This window comes from Mus caroli, chromosome 3, assembly GCF_900094665.2.
Source record: "Mus caroli chromosome 3, CAROLI_EIJ_v1.1, whole genome shotgun sequence".
NCBI classification, from domain to species: domain Eukaryota; kingdom Metazoa; phylum Chordata; class Mammalia; order Rodentia; family Muridae; genus Mus; species Mus caroli.
The window spans coordinates 82,017,914-82,024,191 of NC_034572.1; positions in this window are offsets into that span (position 1 = coordinate 82,017,914).

The window sequence follows — 6,278 nt, forward strand, 5'->3', positions numbered from 1 at the left end:
AATAAATGAATAAATGAATAAATAAATAAATAAAAAAAAAAAAAATCTTTAAAAAAAAAAAAAAAAAAGAAATGAGGAGGAAGCTGTGGTGGGGGAGGGATTAAAAAAAAGATGTATTAGCCAGGCGTGGCGGCGCATGCCTTTAATCCCAGCACTCAGGAGGCAGAGGTAGACAGATTTCTGAATTTGAGGCCAGCCTGGTCTACAAAGTGAATTCCAGGACAGCCAGGGATACACAGAGAAACCCTGTCTCAACCCCCCCCCCCAAATGTATCAATAAGAAAAAAGTCTGTCTATGTTCAGTATAGACACATTTTTTTTTTTCCTGAAAAGGATTTGTCCATGGCTGAGTGCATGGAGAAGAATCTACAGATACGGAGTTTAAATGAGTAAGGGCTCTGGGGGCTTGGCTCAGAGGTTTGCAAGTCCTAGGTTCGATCCCCAGAACCCAGAAATAAAGCAAAACGACAATAAAATGTGTGAATATTACTGCATGAAATCATACCTTGGTGATAAGAGGTACAGTTATCAGGAAGCAGATTTGTAAGAGTCAGGAGGAGAGCGGGTGAGAGTCATGAGATCTGCAGAGCCTTTGGGTAGAGGATGTGGCCAGAGGCTAGGAACTAAGGTGTAGCTCATCTCAGCCCAGGGCCCTCACTTGGCGCCTGTCTCTGGTCGCCCTGATCCTAGGCCCTGTTTGACTCCGAGGCTAGGAAAGCCCGTTCTCCCGAGGTCCACCAAGAGTCTCCTGGATTTTTGTCTCAGGCTGACTGGGTGGTTAGTTAGTAGTCTTAGAAACAAAGACCATGCCACCCCACTTTGGCTACTGGCAGTGCCTATAAAAGAAACATGATTAGGAAAGTCAGTGACCACCAAGACACGGAAGAAATGGAACGAACTAATCAAACTCAACCAAAGCCTCCCCTCCCCCACCCGTTCCCCATCTCAGTCTTAACAGAAAAGCCCAGCTCCCCGAGCTGGGTGGGATATAACCCAGGCCTCTTTGGGGTGATATTTATATAAGAAGCTGGGTTCCGCCCGGGGCAAGTAAAGTAAGCTGTAAAATTTGAAGGCACATTTTAAAATTGTTTCAAATCCTCCAGCGTGTTTCCTGTCTGGCACTGTATACAGGCATTGGTAATGCATGTGTCTGTGTGGCCTGGAGGTCCTGTTAATGAGAGTAGGTAGAGATGCCGGGAGGCCCCAAACATCCAAACATGGGGTTGGGGAGAGACCTGTTGTTGGTCAGGGTGTGCCTTCGTAGTGTTGGAATGCCCGTAAAGGTCCTGTAGCCTTGGGGGGCTGGTTTAGTGAGTCTGAGAAATTAGCATCTTTGAAAAACCACCATATTATAAATCATTAGTTAATGGCCCCAAGGGACAGTGATGCAGGTCTGTGTGATACTGTTCAACAGCACGTCCTAACTAGAGTGTACCAACATGAAATTTGACAACGGAGATAAGCCAGATGCGCAGTCCCCTGTCACACACACGTGTCCATCCAGGTTTCCTGAAAGTCTTTCCCCAGCGATAACAATCCATCCCACCGGGCCACTTTGTCCCTTCTCCTCTCAAATGTAACTGAATGTGTCCCTTCCTATGGCCAGGCCTTTGAGGAGCAGAGACAGGTCTTCCCTGGCTGTTGTGTTCCTGGCAGCGTGCTGGGTCCCTGAGCTCGGGCGGTGCTTTTGATCTGACCTGCTGATGTTATCTTCTTCTAAAAGGGAATATATATCACTCACGTGCACGCACACACACACACCATACAAAAAGAGAGCTGGTAAAATTAAAATTGTCCCTTTACCTGTGCTGTATAACGTTTGTTATCTTATCTGCTCGGAGACCACGTTTGTGTGGGGTAGGAAAGATCTGCGGTAGGCTTGTCTTTATCGTGAAACTTCCTGGCCCTTAGTTAATGAAGGATGGTGACACTCTGGCAGCCAGACCCGCTCCTAGAGCTGTGGAACACGACACTGAAACACGGAGAAGTACTGATGCAGACAAATAATTCAGTCTCCCACAATGTGCCTGCTTCCCCTTCCCCGGGAATGTTAAAGGGAGGGAAGGAAGGAGACCCAGAGGAAGAAGGGAGGGAGGAGGGAAGGAAGGAAGGAGAAATAGTGGTGGTGGTGGTGGTGGTGGTGGTGGTGGTATTATCCAGTAAGCCTGTGTGTGCTGAAAGGGACCTGGGCCAGACCCCTGCGGCCCCCCCCCCCGCCCTTTCTGCCTTGCTCTCCAGGATGTGGCCACAGAAGAAACAGGTGTTCAGGTCTCAGCTCTCTCATCTGTACAGGACAAGGAATGACTCCCTCAGGAGGCTGCAGAGGTTCCTATAAAGTGCCCAGCTCCACAGCTAGCAGTTGTGTACACAGGCCATTGCTCTCGCTCGGCCTAGAGCTCCCACCACCATCTCCTCCCAGCCTAGCCAAGCTGCCCATTCATACAGCTTAGCCTGTGTGGCTGAATGGAATTGTGGGATACCGAAGACTTGTCTAGTACAAACATGTCTGATGTGATATTGGGAATCCATACCCACATACATTTACATATTTTGTATTTATTTGTCTGTGTGTTTGTGTCAGGGTATGTACGGTACGTAGAGGTCAGAGGACAACTTTCCAGCCAGATGTGGTGGCACACAGCTTTAGTTCCAGCACTAGGAGTCGGAGGCAGACAGGTCACTGTGAGTTCAAGACCAGTCTGATCCACTTAATGAGTTCTAGGGCAGCCAAGGTTCTGTAGAACCTGTCTCAACAAAACAAAACAAAAGCAAAGAAAAGATTCTCAGGAGTCAGCTCAGGTCCTTGGGCTTGGTACCAAGAACCTCCCTGCGGAGCCAGCCCAATGTCCCCCCTTCTCAAATTAAAACAAACAAACAAGAATTGTTTACCTGAAATCCAACCAGGAGTTCTGTTGTTTGTCCTCTACAAAGGACAGATTGATGATAGCCACACCGTCTGAATTCCTGTGGCCTTCATGACTCAATACTTTATCAATATCCAGGAAACAGAGCGCTTTTACTAGTGACAGTAACTATGACCGCATGTTGATCCTATGTGATCTGCCAGGCACGTAGGCATTTTACATGGCCTGACAATCAATCCTGAGGTGACTCCAATGGCCAGAGTTGGTGTCCTCATGGAGACACCGTCAAGATCCCAAGGCTATAGAGCTGCCCCTGGCAGGCAGTGACTCTGTGGCCTCTGCCAGTGCCCACACAGTGACATCTGCACTCTACACCCCGCCCCCACCCCCCGGCCTCCCCTGTGGTCACAGTATGACTGGATAGTGACAACCGGAAGTTTCTCCTTTCCAGAAAAGAAATCCCAGCATGAGGGAGTGTGTCATGGACATCTCTAAGTCCTAAACCATGTTGTAGTGAAGACGTGGGTTTCAGACAAACAAGGAAGTCTCTAAGCGGTAGATGTTTCTGGAGCTTGTTTGCCCTTGGGTGAACCCTGCACTGCTGCTTGAAATCTTGTGAAACTGGTGTCAGAACAAAGTCCTCCTGGACATGGCTCGGGATGTGTGTGGCGTGATGTGTGACGCAGGGTGCGCTATGGCACACGGCCGAGCCACGCGCAGACTCCTGTGGGCTTTGCTGGTGTAAGCCTGGGAGTCGTGTGAATGACTCTCTTTCGAGAGGACATGAGACATTATTATATTTAAGCAGCACTTTCTGGTACTGTTGCTGCTTTTAGAGGGGTTCTTATTCTGTAGTCCAGGCTGACGTGAAACCCACAATGTGGGCCAGGCTGTTCTCGAGCTCAGCCCTCCAAAATCACCCCCTGCCTCAGCCTGCTAAGTGTTAGGATTATAGGTGCGAGCCACCCTTTATCCTTTCCCTCGCTCCCTTCCTTTTGTCCTCATTTCTTTCTTTCTGTGGTGCTGGCGATGAAGTAGACCCTATGGGTGCTAGGCAAACACTGTTAGGGTATTCCTGGCCTTTACAAATATTTAAAAAAAAAAAAAAAAAGATCTTTCTAAGTTACCCAAACTGGCTTCTACCTTGTAACCCTCTTCAGCTTCTAGCTCAGGTGGGATCACAGGCCTGGCCACCACCCAGTCCTTATTTTGTGGCCATGTGATGTCACTCGGTCACAAAGGATGTAGGCAGGAGTGCTCACACAGTCCTGGACTGGGAGAAGGTTTAGCGTTAGCGAATGGGAATTTGGTCCCCTCTGTTGTTGGACCTTAACTGTTCTGCTAATATTGCTTCCTGGCTTGTGCTTCAGAGTCAGACAGAAGAGGTGTGGCCTGATACAGTTAGCTCTCAGGACAGGGAGCAGTTACCAGCTCAGAAGGCACTGACACAGTTGCGGAGGTTCCATAGTTTGGGGGGCCATTTTCTTCAGGGGTCTGGCTGCTTCTCAAATGCCTCTTCTGTTTCTCGTGCTAGGATTGAACCCTGGGTCTCACAGTTGCCAGGCAGATGTTCTCTCACTGTCCCACATCTCTCCCTGTGTTTGAACTGTTTTGGTTTTGTTGTGGTGGTTTAGGACAGGGATTCCTGTAGCTGAGGCTATCTTAAAACTTGCTCTGTAGTGGAGAATAACTCTGAATATCTGTTGTTCTGGCCTCTGCCTCCCCAAGTTCTGATATAATAGACATGGATCTAGCTTGGTTTCTTGCTCTCTTATGTTTTGGTTGTTTGGTTGGCTTTAGGATTTATTTACTTATTTATTTAATTTTATTTTTTTCCGGCCTCACTCGAATGCTTTAGGTTTTTTGAGGTAGTTTCACCTATGGCCTAGACTGTCCTTGAACTTGGACCTTTCTGCCTCAGTTTCACCAGGAGCTAGAATCATAGGCCACTAGGTCTGACTCCATCCCTCTTTTTTTTTTTAATGTTCTTTTTTTTATTGGGTATTTATTTCATTTACATTTCCATCCCTCTTTTGCCTATTTTTTTTTAATTTATTTTATTTGGGCTGGAGAGATGGTTCAACATTTAAGAGCACTGACTGTTCTTCCAGAGGTCCTGAGTTCAATTCCAAGCAACCACATGATGGCTCACAACCATTTATAAGGGGATCTAATGCCCTCTTCTGGCATGTGGTCTACATGCAACAGATCGTGCATACATTAAAAATAAATAAAATGAAAAGAAAAGAAAAGAAGAAAATGCAGCCTGTCTGTGGATCTGTTCGCTGGCTGTTGTGAGCCAGCTCAAGCCTTCTAAAGGAAGTTGTGCATTCAAATGAGCCACGTGTCTAGCCTGGGGACAACTTGCTAGGCTAATGTTTGGAGAAGTCCCCTGAGGCTGGCACATGACTGGTCAAGGGGATCAAGAAAGCTTGTGGGATATAGTTGCTTCATTTCTGGGGGGTGGGGAGGGGGGTGTTCAAGAAAGACGTGGAGCCTGACTGCCTTATCTCCTCCTTCCCAGCCCAGATCCACCCCCATTTCGAGCCTGGGTTATACGCAGCCTTGAGATGGCCCATTCCTTCAAAGCCCTTAGCCTTTCCTGGCTTCAGAGGAAGCTGGCAATCTCGCTTTCGGCTGAACTTCAGCTTGCAGCCTCAGTTTAGAGCTAGTTCCTCTCTCCAAAAATCTGTTCCCTCCCACCCTGCTGTCTGTCTTCCAAGATGTGTGGAAGCTGGCATGTGCTGTGGCATCTTCTCCCGTCATTTGGTGAGCTGTGCTGCTATCCGCAGGGTGACAGTCATGTTCAGGTGGTTTGGAGAACGTGCCTGTGTGGTTAGTCCCATCCTAGTCCCCTGAGGGTTTGAAAAACAGGATCAGAGTGTCACCACAGACAGCTGAGGATCCAAAGTCCAGAGATGCACGTTCAGATCTGAGCTCCATTTATAACAAGGCAGGCCTACAAAAGCCTTTAGCCATTGTCAGCCCTCACTCTGGGACAATAAGGACAGGCTGCTACCCTTGGTCCTCCACACCTTTAAGACTAATTCCTCAAAAGGAGATAAATGAGGGTGGGAACCCACACAGAGGGGGAAGGAGGAGAGAATTGACTCTACAAGTTTGTCCTATGACACTGTCACTGTCTTCAGACACACCAGAAGAGGGCATCAGATCCCATTACAGATGGTTGTGAACCACCATGTTGTTGCTGAGAATTGAACTCAGGACCCCTGGAAGAGCAGTCAGTGCTCTTAACCACTGAGCCATCTCTCCAGCCTCCATCTTGTTTTTCTTATATTTTCCATCTGGTCTACTATTCTTTTTTTTTTTTTTTTTTTTTAGATTTATTTATTTATTATATGTAAGTACACTGTAGCTGTCTTCAGACACTCCAGAAGAGGGCGCCAGATCTCG